Below are 14094 nucleotides of genomic sequence, written 5' to 3' on the forward strand. Positions count from 1 at the left end.
GCTCGGGTGGTTGTTGTCCTTGATGATCTTTTTGGTCTTCCTGTGACATCGGGTGGTGTAGGTGTCCTGGAGGGCAGGTAGTTTGCCCCCGGTGATGCGTTGTGCAGACCTCACTACCCTCTGGAGAGGCTTACGGTTATGGGCAGAGCAGCTGCCGTACCAGGCGGTGATACAGCCCGACAGGATGCTCTCGATTGTGCATCTGTAAAAGTTTGTGAGTGTTTTGTTGACAAGCCGAATTTCTTCAGCCTCCTGAGGTTGAAGAGGCGCTGCTGCGCCTTCTTCACCACACTGTCTGTGTGGTTGGACCATTTCAGTTTGTCAGTGATGTGTACGCCGAGGAACTTAAAACTTTCTACCCTCTCCACTACTGTCTTGTCAACGTGTATAGGGGGCTGCTCCCTCTGCTGTTTCCTGAAGTCCACGATCATCTCCTTTGTTTTGTTGACATTGTGTGTGAGGTTATTTTCCTGACACCACACTCCGAGGGCCCTCACCTCCTCCCTGTAGGCTGTCTCGTTATTGTTGGTAATCAAGCCTACCACTGTAGTGTCGTCTGCAAACTTGATGATTGAGTTGGAGGCGTGCATGGCCACACAGTCGTGGGTGAACAGGGAGTACAGGAGAGCGCTGAGAACGCACCCTTGTGGGGACCCAGTGTTAAGGATCAGCGGGGTGGAGATGTTGTTACCTAACCTCACCACCTGGGAGCGGCCTGTCAGGAAGTCCAGGACCCATTTGCACAGGGCGGGGTCGAGATCCAGGGTCTCGAGCTTAATGACAAGTTTGGAGGGAACTATGGTGTTAAATGCTGAGCTCTAATCGATGAACAGCATTCTTACATAGGTCCTATTTGGGCAGTAAGGAAATTGGAGTGGGTCTAGGGTGTCAGATAGGGTGAAGGTGATATGGTCCTTGACTAGACTCTCAAAGCACTTCATGATGACGGAAGTAAGTGCTACAGGGCGGTAGTCATTTAGCTCAGTTACCTTAGCTTTCTTGGGAACAGGAACAAAGGTGGCCCTCTTGAAGCATGTGGGAACAGCAGACTGGGATAAGGATTGATTGAATATGTCCGTAAACACACCAGCCAGCTGGTCTGCGCATGCTCTGAGGACGCGGCCGGGGATGCCGTCTGGGCCTGCAGCCTTGCGAGGGTTAACACGTTTAAATGTTTTACTCACGTTGGCTGCAGTGAAGGAGAGCCTGCAGGTTTTGGTACCGGGCCGTGTCAATGGCACTGTATTGTCCTCAAAGCAAGCAAAGAAGTTGTTTAGTCTGTCTGGGTGCAAGACATAGTGGTCGTGGTCCGCGACGGGGCTGGTTTTTCTTTAGTAGTCCGCTGCCAAACGAGGGTCAACCAGTTATTAAATCCAAGGGTTACATACTTGTTCCTCCCTGCTCTATGAATGTTTACATGGTGTGTTCAGAGAAATACATGAAAATGTATAATTGTTTGTGCGTTATTAGTTTAAGCAGACTGTGTTTGTCTATTGTTGTGACCTAGATGAAGATCAGATCAAATTTTATGACCAATTCATGCAGAAATTCAGGTATTTCCAAAGGGTTCGCATACTTTTTCTTGCCACTGTATCTGGATCAGTTAATGCCGACCTGATGGGCAAGTAGACACACAGACAGACACAGGTAGAACCCTTACCAAAAAAAACATCAAATTTGCAGTTTAACCGGTGAAAGAACTGTTTCCACATGCTGAGCTTAAATTTCACATGAAATCATATTTTCACATATATTCAATTTAGAGTTTACATGTTGGCACCACCTTTCATAGGCTCTGGATAAGAGCGTCTGCTAAATGACTTAAATGTAAATGTAAATGTGAGGAGAATAAGATGTTTTCACCTCATATGTGAATTGCAGTTTCAAAACTTCTATGTGAAATTTGAGGTTTCACATTTTCAAAACTTCCACGTGACAATCGGATATGCAGTTTCACATGCGTTTCACATGAAGAATTGTAAGTTCACATGTGAAAAATAATCATGTAAAAATGTACAGTCTTATATGTGAAAGTGAGTTTTTCACATATGAACTTGCAATTCCACATGTGAAAGTGAAAATCTAATTTGCAGTTTCACCTGTAAGAAAACTCCACATTTACTCCAATGTTTGTAAACAAAGTAAATATAAACAAACACTATATAGCTTAAAACATGGTTGAAACAAAACAAATATTTCATGGCGGGTCAGTCCTTGCATCCATAGTGTAGTCTTTGCATTTCTGCACCCCCATCCCTCAGCTTTTTACGGAAACTGTGGTGGGGCGCCTACTTTGTTAATGTTTCAATGAAGGATTGTCGCAACAAACACCTTTAATAGAGTAACATTATAAATATATGGTGCAATCCTCTCGTGAGTGAGTTCTCTGTTGTGCAATTAATATCAAGCAAAACTTCTGAAGTCGAGAACAAATTTCTTAATATTGCAAAAAATTATTTACATCCGGTTTGGAGCGAGCGGTCGCATTTGCATTCGCTCTGCAGGTAGTATAACTTTTCATTTCATTTTCATTACATTTCATTACATTTCATTATAGTACAACGGTTTAATTTGTCTAACCTTAGCAATTTCTTCTTAGCTAGCTACTTAGCCGTCTGTGTATAAAAGATAATTGCGTAATTATCGTATTCCGTCGTCTATCGTAGTCCACACTGCTATCTGCCCAGCAGCTAGCAAACGTCCACCGTCTACCGAATAGTAGTATAAACTCTTCATTACATTTCATTATAGTACAACGGTCTGATTTTCATTTTCACTACAGTACAACGGTTTGATTTGTTTGATCTTAGCTAGCTACATAGCCGTCTTTGCATCAAACATAATTGTGTAGTTATTGAGGTTCGCCAGCCAGCTATTTTCGCCCTAACGTAACGCAACGTAGCCAACACTGCTAGCTAGCCAGCTTGCCACCGAATAGCAGCATTGTAGAAACGAGTGCATTACAACGGAACGACTTGATCAGTGTAGTGTTGGCTGACTACACAGTTGTCTTTGCTATCTTTGATTTGTATTTGTTCGATCTTAGCTAGCTACTTAGCTGGCTACATAGCCGTCTTTGTATCGGTGATAATTGTGTAGTTATCAAGGTTCGCTGAGGTTCGCTAGCCAGGTATTCTCGCCCTAACGTAACGTAACGTAGTCAACCCTGCTAGATAGCCAGCTAGCCACCGATTAGCAGCACTGTAGAAACAATTGCATTACAACGGAACGACTTGACTTGTGTAGTGTTAGCTAGCTACATAGTTTTCTTTGCTATCTTTTTATCTAAGATAATTGTGTAGCTTTGAGTAATTATCGGTTAGCTAGCCAGCTATTTTTCGCCTGCCGCGCTGCCGTCCTCCTACCTAGCCAACACTGCTAGCTAGCCAACTTCTACCGAATAGCAGCACTGTAGAAACTTACATTACAACGGAACGACTTGATTAGCGTAGTGTTAGCTAGTTGTCTTTGCTGTCCTTGTATCCATGATAATTGTGTAGTTTAGAGAACTTTAGTGAAATTGTCGAGGTTACCTAGCCAGCTTCACTTTCAACAACGTAGCCACTGCTAGCCAGGCTACTTCACCAGCCAGCAGTACTATATCATTTTAGTCAATAAGATCTTGTATTTTATTTTTATTTTTTTGCAACGTAAGCTTAACTTTCTGAACATTCGAGACGTGTAGCCCACTTGTCATTCTAATCTCCTTTGCATTAGCGTAGCCTCTTCTGTAGCCTGTCAACCATGTGTCTGTCTATCCCTGTTCTCTCCTCTCTGCACAGACCATACAAACGCTTCACACCGCGTGGCCGCGCCCACCCTAACCTGGTGGTCCCAGCCCGCACGACCCACGTGGAGTTCCAGGTCTCCGGTAGCCTCTGGAACTGCCGATCTGCGGCCAACAAGGCAGAGCTCATCTCAGCCTATGCGTCCCTCCAGTCCCTCGACTTCCTGGCACTGACGGAAACATGGCTCACCACAGATAACACTGCTACTCCTACTGCTCTCTCTTCGTCTGCCCACGTGTTCTCGCACACCCCGAGACCTTCTGGTCAGCGGGGTGGTGGCACCGGGATCCTCATCTCTCCCAAGTGGTCATTCTCTCTTTCTCCCCTTACCCATCTGTCTATCGCCTCCTTTGAATTCCATGCTGTCACAGTTACCAGCCCTTTCAAGCTTAACATCCTTATCATTTATCGCCCTCCAGGTTCCCTTGGAGAGTTCATCAATGAGCTTGATGCCTTGATAAGCTCCTTTCCTGAGGACGGCTCACCTCTCACAGTTCTGGGTGACTTTAACCTCCCCATGTCTACCTTTGACTCATTCCTCTCTGCCTCCTTCTTTCCACTCCTCTCCTCTTTTGACCTCACCCTCTCACCTTCCCCCCCTACTCACAAGGCAGGCAATACGCTTGACCTCATCTTTACTAGATGCTGTTCTTCCACTAACCTCATTGCAACTCCCCTCCAAGTCTCCGACCACTACCTTGTATCCTTTTCCCTCTCGCTCTCATCCAACACTTCCCACACTGCCCCTACTCGGATGGTATCGCGCCGTCCCAACCTCCGCTCTCTCTCCCCCGCTACTCTCTCCTCTTCCATCCTATCATCTCTTCCCTCTGCCCAAACCTTCTCCAACCTATCTCCTGATTCTGCCTCCTCAACCCTCCTCTCCTCCCTTTCTGCATCCTTTGACTCTCTATGTCCCCTATCCTCCAGGCCGGCTCGGTCCTCCCCTCCCGCTCCGTGGCTCGACGACTCATTGCGAGCTCACAGAACAGGGCTCCGGGCAGCTGAGCGGAAATGGAGGAAAACTCGCCTCCCTGCGGACCTGGCATCCTTTCACTCCCTCCTCTCTACATTTTCCTCTTCTGTCTCTGCTGCTAAAGCCACTTTCTACCACTCTAAATTCCAAGCATCTGCCTCTAACCCTAGGAAGCTCTTTGTCACCTTCTCCTCCCTCCTGAATCCTCCTCCCCCTCCCCCCCCTCCTCCCTCTCTGCAGACGACTTCGTCAACCATTTTGAAAAGAAGGTCGACGACATCCGATCCTCGTTTGCTAAGTCAAACGACACCGCTGGTTCTGCTCACACTGCCCAACCCTGTGCTTTGACCTCTTTCTCCCCTCTCTCTCCAGATGAAATCTCGCGTCTTGTGACGGCCGGCCGCCCAACAACCTGCCCGCTTGACCCTATCCCCTCCTCTCTTCTCCAGACCATTTCCGGAGACCTTCTACCTTACCTCACCTCGCTCATCAACTCATCCTTGACCGCTGGCTACGTCCCTTCCGTCTTCAAGAGAGCGAGAGTTGCACCCCTTCTGAAAAAACCTACACTCGATCCCTCCGATGTCAACAACTACAGACCAGTATCCCTTCTTTCTTTTCTCTCCAAAACTCTTGAACGTGCCGTCCTTGGCCAGCTCTCCTGCTATCTCTCTCAGAATGACCTTCTTGATCCAAATCAGTCAGGTTTCAAGACTAGTCACTCAACTGAGACTGCTCTTCTCTGTATCACGGAGGCGCTCCGCACTGCTAAAGCTAACTCTCTCTCCTCTGCTCTCATCCTTCTAGACCTATCGGCTGCCTTCGATACTGTGAACCATCAGATCCTCCTCTCCACCCTCTCCGAGTTGGGCATCTCCGGCGCGGCCCACGCTTGGATTGCGTCCTACCTGACAGGTCGCTCCTACCAGGTGGCGTGGCGAGAATCTGTCTCCTCACCACGCGCTCTCACCACTGGTGTCCCCCAGGGCTCTGTTCTAGGCCCTCTCCTATTCTCGCTATACACCAAGTCACTTGGCTCTGTCATAACCTCACATGGTCTCTCCTATCATTGCTATGCAGACGACACACAATTAATCTTCTCCTTTCCCCCTTCTGATGACCAGGTGGCGAATCGCATCTCTGCATGTCTGGCAGACATATCAGTGTGGATGACGGATCACCACCTCAAGCTGAACCTCGGCAAGACGGAGCTGCTCTTCCTCCCGGGGAAGGACTGTCCGTTCCATGATCTCGCCATCACGGTTGACAACTCCATTGTGTCCTCCTCCCAGAGCGCTAAGAACCTTGGCGTGATCCTGGACAACACCCTGTCGTTCTCCACCAACATCAAGGCGGTGGCCCGTTCCTGTAGGTTCATGCTCTACAACATCCGCAGAGTACGACCCTGCCTCACACAGGAAGCGGCGCAGGTCCTAATCCAGGCACTTGTCATCTCCCGTCTGGATTACTGCAACTCGCTGTTGGCTGGGCTCCCTGCCTGTGCCATTAAACCCCTACAACTCATCCAGAACGCCGCAGCCCGTCTGGTGTTCAACCTTCCCAAGTTCTCTCACGTCACCCCGCTCCTCCGCTCTCTCCACTGGCTTCCAGTTGAAGCTCGCATCCGCTACAAGACCATGGTGCTTGCCTACGGAGCTGTGAGGGGAACGGCACCTCAGTACCTTCAGGCTCTGATCAGGCCCTACACCCAAACAAGGGCACTGCGTTCATCCACCTCTGGCCTGCTCGCCTCCCTACCACTGAGGAAGTACAGTTCCCGCTCAGCCCAGTCAAAACTGTTCGCTGCTCTGGCACCCCAATGGTGGAACAAACTCCCTCACGACGCCAGGACAGCGGAGTCAATCACCACCTTCCGGAGACACCTGAAACCCCACCTCTTCAAGGAATACCTAGGATAAAGCAATCCTTCTGCCCCCCCCCCCCCCCCCTTAAAAGATCTAGATGCACTATTGTAAAGTGGCTGTTCCACTGGATGTCATAAGGTGAATGCACCAATTTGTAAGTCGCTCTGGATAAGAGCGTCTGCTAAATGACTTAAATGTAATGTAAATGCAAACTAAAATAATAACATAAACCCAAAAATATTGATAGCAAAATGAGGAGCAGGGAAATACATTTCTACAGTTTGCCTCAACCCAGCTAGCATGTTTGGTTCTTTGGAAACTGTGGCAACGTCTATTTTTGGATTCAGATTGGTTATGGGAACGAAGCCCTAAAGTATGTTTCCTGACTGGTAAAACAGAACTTTTTGTTACATTGTGACAACAGAAGCGAACCTTCTAGACTGTTCTGGGACTGTTTCTTTTTAGGTTGCAAGGAGGTTCTGATAGCATTTTACTCAAGCTCCTTGACAGTTTTCCTGGGAGATTTTATTAACACTCTGAGAAGGGAAATTATAGAGTATTTTAAGGTAATTAAGTAACAATCTGAGAATATTCTCTAAATCTTTTGTTATGGTTATTAGTGAAAGTTTTATTAACACTAAGAAAGAAATGCAAATATTATTTGGAGGTTTTTAAATAACTTCCTTGAAAGTTGGACTGAATGTTTCAACAAGACTTTTAATAATACTTCTATCTTATTTATTACAGATATGACAAATGGAAATTTGCTTAGGCATTAATCATGCAAGCACATTTCTTTTTGATTGTGACATGGCATCAGTGAGATTCAAACCTGTGATTTTCACTCGCTATCCATGGAATTAGTCCACAGCACCACGAGGATGGAGCTAGCATGCCATGTTTTTTTACGCATACAAAGCTGTTCATTTTAGACTATTCAAACAGACCACATTTCAAAGGAAACCAGGACTCATTAAGATCAAGTATAACCAATAAGTGGGCACTGAGCTTATTGATGTTAATGTGTAGAATTCCATTTTTTAGAACATTCCAGGAATATCGCCAAGAACTGACAGAAAGCATACATTTTTTGAATGTTCTGAGAACATTGCTTAAGTCAAGCGACAGTTTTAGCATGTAAATCATGGTAGCAAAAAAATATATGTATGTTTTTATGCATGCCAGCAAAGCCACTACACAACACAACACAATACTAAACAATACATTAATTGGACTATAACGGTGACAAACTGTGCCCACAAACTGTTAGGGCCTACATAAAGCTGTCCTAACAGCAGAGTCCCAACAGCAGTCCCAACACCTTAACACTGTTATACCTGGCTATCAGCGAAGCCTTGTCTGGCAGCAAAGCAGTTCATTCAGCATCATTTACTGCCTTTAAAAAAACGTAGCTGATATGACTGACTTGCTTAAACAAATGTTGTTTCTACTGACAATTGAGATGTACAAACTATGGCATAAGGGGACGATGATTGGATAAGATGCAATCCGTTATTTCGATTAAGACATTAATGAGCGAGCGAGGACGGATGTAGTCTACATAACTATTTGTTCAGCACTTTTGAAATGTACAGCAACATAATTCAGAACATGGGCCGTTCTTACAGTGTTCTCCCTGCACACCATTTCCGAACCGTAGGATAAATAAAGGGGGCATATAAGCAGACAATGAGAGCTCTTACAGTATTCAATGATTACATTTCTCTAAAACAGGCTATAGGCTACATGTGCACCACCAAGTCAGAACAATAGGCTAAATTATAAGGGAAAAGGGACCCAGTTATTAGGGTGAGGGACATGGGCTACGAACAGCTTACTACACAACATACACTTAGTATTACTTTCTTAGCTACAGTATACATCTCCCTGGCATATTAAATCATGTATTCAGCAGCATACAATAAAATTGTTATCCTTTTAAGCTTGTACACTCATCCACTCCACTGAATAGCAGACTAGTGATTGCTTTGCAATGCTTGCAGTTAGCCTTCCAAACCACTCATTATTGAATTTGTGATTTCCAACTTGTTGTGCAATGTTTATGTCCAATGGCCGATGAGCACCGATATGTTTTATCTATAATTTCTCTTCATAATTTCTCTTTATATGACAAGGGTTGAAAAGAATTTGCCAGTAGATTGTCGACTTGATTCATGATGACGACTGCTAGCTTACTAGCTAAGATTTTGAAAGAATGATGTTCACATGAGTCCAATCAAAGCTACTGTAGATATAACGTGATTTGATTTCATTTTATATGTGGCCAATGACCTTGAGCCTTCTTGGATTGGCACTTCTAATGTAACTCAATGGCAGCACACAAGGGGCTTGAATATTTTATCTCTCCCCGTAGATTTTGCATTGACGTAGTGTCCCCATGAGTGACAGAACACTGAGCCAACTAGAGAACATTACCAACCCCTATGCTCTGTATTTTCCGCTGACTGCCCCACCACCACCACAGAAAGCACTGAGCTAGACTGAAACACCTCCAATTTGGAGCTGCCTTACTCAAGAAAGCAAAAAAATTATCATGTTTGTATGCGGCTTTATTAACTCACAGATTTTTTTTGTTACTTTTTCTTGCAAACTGATATGTGACACATGTTAATGTAAAAATAACATCCAAACAGGTATACAGGTGGAGCTCAAAAATGTGGGGCTCTGAGGAAACCCGTGGGAAACATGCTGAAGTAATCGAATTCCCACCGAATGTATAATGTCAATTTACTTTTAATCCGTTTGTTTGCATATTTCAAGACATGGCATATGAGGTTGCAATGAGATACCTGACGGATTGGACGATACTTTTGTCGTCAATCATTTAAAAAAAACATATACTTAAAAAGAGAAAATCAACCAACCCGGAAATTCTTTATTATCTAAATGTTGAAAATGCATGGGCTATGGAGAGAAACAAAATGGTGCAGTTTGAGGCTATGTGGCGGAGAGTGATGTGGGGACTGGAGAAGGGGGTGTGAACAGGTGGGTCTGGACAGGGGGGATGTTGTGGATGTTTGTGTGCGTCTGTATGTTGTTGTTTGTAGAAGAATGTTGTTTCTTAAAGTTCTGTGAACTTTTTCAGAACATTCCCAATGTCAAACAATTTGGAGAACATGGCTAGAAAATTACCTAAAATGAAATGACATATAACCATCTGTGAATCTTTAGGAAAAATTCTGTAATGAAATCCGTTTTTTTGTTAAGTTCCTTAAAGTGTTCTAAAACCAAGCAACTGTCCTGCACCTTTCCCAGAAACTTCTGGGAAGGTTATATGAAAAAGAACCATAGGACAACCACGCTCTCCCCAAGCTCTAAGAAACATACGTTTTGAGCTATCTGGAATGTCTGAAACACATTGTGTGGCCTCGTGGTAAGGGAACAGTGTTACACAATTCTACACTTGATTGATTACTTCACTGCTGTTCCAGAGACAGTCACTTACTGTCTGTGTGAGTGTGAGAAATCATAGGTCCCAGGGTTTTGAATTATTTATAGCTCCCCCACTTCCTGGCACACCGTAATTATCTGTAAACAAATCCATGTACCAAGATGCAATTCGATGCGTGGTAAATTTACAGTTGAATGAAAAATACCTTAAAATAGAGCTATAATAACATTTGCCATGTGGAATAGGCTACAGTTGAGCAGAGGTGTTATTAGGATTTCCACATATGGGGAACCTTATTTAGCAAGGCCAGAAAAAACATGGCATTTTAAAAACGCATTTCATGCAATTCTGTGTCATTTACCGGACAAAAGACAGCTGAATATTTTTTAATACCACACAGATGGTCGAAATGAGTGGCTACTCAGACACTGACCAACTGAGATCAATCTGGTCTTGAATTCAAACAAACAATTACTGATGCCAATGAAGCAATACACAGACAGACCCCCCCCCCCCCTCCCCAACGTCCACCTCCTTTTGCACTCAGAATGTAATAATTTTCTCAGGGCATGGACTCTACAAGGTGTCGAAAGCCTTCCACAGGGATGCTGGCCCATGTTGACTCTAATGAATTAAGAAATGACATCAATAAGGGATCATAGCTTTCACCTGGATTCAACTAGTCAGTCTATGTCATGGTAAGAGAAAGTAATCCTTAATATATTGTACACTCAATGTATATATATATATATATATATATATATATATATATATATGTCCAGTTGAAGTCGGAAGTTTACATACACTTAGGTTGGAGTCATTAAAACCTATTTTTCAACCACTCCACAAATTTCTTGTTAACAAACTATCGTTTTGGCAAGTCGGTTAGGACATCTACTTTGTGCATGACACAAGTACTTTTCCAACAATTGTTTACAGACAGATTATTTATCTTATAATTCACTGTATCACAATTCCAGTGGGTCAGAAGTTTACATACACTAAGTTGACTGCGCCTTTTAAACAGCTTGGAAAATTCCAGAAAATGATGTCATGGCTTTAGAATCTTCTGGTTGGCTAATTGACATCAATTGAGTCAATTGGAGTTGTACCTGTGGATGTATTTCAAGGCCTACCTTCAAACTCAGTACTTCTTTGCTTGACATCATGGGAAAATCAAAAGAAATCAGCCAAGACCTCAGAAGAAAATGTAGACCTCCACAAGTCTGGTTCATCCTTGGGAGCAATTTCCAAATGCCTGAAGGTACCACGTTCATCTGTACAAACCATAGTACGCAGTATAAACACCATGGGACCATGCAGCCGTCATTCCTCTCAGGAAGGAGATGCATTCTGAGATGAACGTACTTTGGTGCGAAATGTGCAAATCTATCCAAGAACAACAGCAAAGGACCTTGTGAAGATGCTGGAGGAAACAGGTACAAAAGTATATATATCCACAGTAAAACGAGTCCTATATCGACATAACCTGAGAGGCTGCTCAGCAAGGAAGAAGCCACTGCTCCAAAACCATCATAAAAAAAGCTAGACAAAGGTTTGCAACTGCACATGGGGACAAAGATCGTACTTTTTGGAGAAATGCCCTCTGGTCTGATGAAACAAAAATTGAACTGTTTGGCCATAATGACCATCGTTATGTTTGGAGGAAAAAGGGGTTGGCTTGCAAGCCGAAGAATACCATTCCAATCGTGAAGCATGGGGGTGGAAGCATCATGTTTTGGGGGTGCTTTGCTGCAGGAGGGACAGGTGCACTTCACAAAATAGATGGCATCATGAGGCTGGAAAATGATGTGGATATATTGAAGCAACATCTTAAAGCATCAGTCAGGAAGTTAAAGCTTGGTCACAAATGGGTCTACCAAATCGACAATGACCCCATGCATACTTCCAAAGTTGTGGCAAAATGGCTTAAGGACAACAAAGTCAAGGGATTGGAGAGGCCATCACAAAGCCCTGACCTCAATCCTATAGAAAATGTGTGGGCAGAATTGAATAAGTATGTGCGAGCAAGGAGGCCTACAAACCTGACTCAGTTACACCAGCTTTGTCAAGAGGAATGGGTCAAAATTCACCTAACTTATTGTGGGAAGCTTGTAGAAGGCTACCCGAAATGTTTAACCCAAGTTAAACAATTTAAGGCCTCCCGGGTGGCGCAGTGGTCTAGGGCACTGCATTGCAGCGCTAGCTGCGCCACCAGAGTCTCTGGGCTTGCGCCCAGGCTCTGTCGCAGCCGGCCGCGACCGGGAGGTCCGTGGGGCGACGCACAATTGGCCTAGCATCGTCCGTGTTAGGGAGGGTTTGGCTGGTAGGGATATCCTTGTCTCATCGCGCTCCAGCAACTCCTGTGGCGGGCCGGGCGCAGTATGCGCTAACCAAGGGGGCCAGGTGCACGGTGTTTCCTCCGACACATTGGTGCGGCTGGCTTACGGGTTGGAGGCGCGCTGTGTTAAGAAGCAGTGCGGCTTGTTTGGGTTGTGCTTCGGAGGACACATGGCTTTCGACCTTCGTCTCTTCCGAGCCCATACGGGAGTTGTAGCGATGAGACAAGATAGTAATCACTAGCGATTGGATACCACGAAAATTGGGGAGAAAAGGGGGTCAAATTTATTTTTAAAAATTTTAAAAAAAATTTAAAGGCAATGCTACCAAATACTAATTGAGTGTATGTAAACTTCTGACCCACTCGGAATTTGATGAAAGCAATAAAAGTTGAAATAAATCCTAATATCTACTATTATTCGGACATTTCACATTCTTAAAACAAAGTGGTGATCCAAACTGACCTAAGACAGGGAATTTTTACTAGCATTAAATGTCGGGAATTGTGAAAAACTGAGTTTAAATGTATTTGGCTAAGATGTATGTAAACTTCCGACTTCAACTGTGTGTATACTGTACCAGTCTAAAGTTTGGACACACCTACTCATTCAAGAGTTGTTCTTTGTTTACTATTTTTTACACTGTAGAATAATAGAGAAGACATCAAAACTATGAAATAATTCATATGGAATCATGTAGTAACCAAAAAAGTGTTTAACAAATAAAAATATATTTTTGATTTTTGATTCTTCAAAGTAGCCACCCTTTGCCTTGACAGCTTTGCACACTCTTGTCATAAAGAAAAACCCTTGAATGAGTAGGTGTTCTAAAACTTTTGACCGGTAGTGTATACTGTATATATAATATATTGTATGCTGTATAAATTCCATGCGTTTTTTTTTTACTATTCTTTTTGGGCCCAGGTGCTTCATACCCGGTAAGCCACTGCATTAATCCGGCCCTGTGTGTGTGTGATTATGTGCTTCACGGACTGTTTGAAAGATAAGGTCTTTTACACACACATGCTCAACATCTGCAGCTCTCTGTGTATAGCGTATATGTCAGGCCTCCGCTTTTCATCAGCTAGATGCAATGAAGGCTCACTCTTATTTTCAGTAAAGAGCTCAGAGTCAATGCCAAACATCTATCAGATTGTTCAGTAAAAGTCTAAGCTTAAACCTTTTTATGTTTCTTGGAGCCAGACCTGGGTCAAATAGTTGAGCTGGCCGAGATTTACAGTAATTACCAATGGAATAGTTCCAAAAGAGCATACTCCAGCTAAATCAAGCTAAACTACCTTAAATATCTCTAAGTATTTGAAAGTATCTGACATATGTATTGTACACAGGTCATGTCGAGGCCGCCTGTGTAGTCCCTTGTAATAGCTCCGTTAGACAGTATATAGTTGACAGGCCTTCTCCTGCGTCATCCAACAACCACCTCAGGCTACCGATTATACTGTACCTGTAAATATCAGCCCAGACCCATTTTCCTCTGCTTAGTCAATCCAGATCCATTCACACTAGTTAGCTATCTAAATCTGCACAGACTCATTCTTCTGCTACAACCAGGTTGGCAGCATGATCACACTATCTTGGCTGTACTAATATTTCAGCATATTTTCCCTTATTTTGTCAATTGAAGTTAGAATTTAGACTCACCAAGAGAATATTTATGTAACATTGGATTAAAAGTGGGTACAGATTTGATCAC

This window comes from Salvelinus fontinalis, chromosome 14, assembly GCF_029448725.1.
Source record: "Salvelinus fontinalis isolate EN_2023a chromosome 14, ASM2944872v1, whole genome shotgun sequence".
Lineage (NCBI taxonomy): Eukaryota > Metazoa > Chordata > Actinopteri > Salmoniformes > Salmonidae > Salvelinus > Salvelinus fontinalis.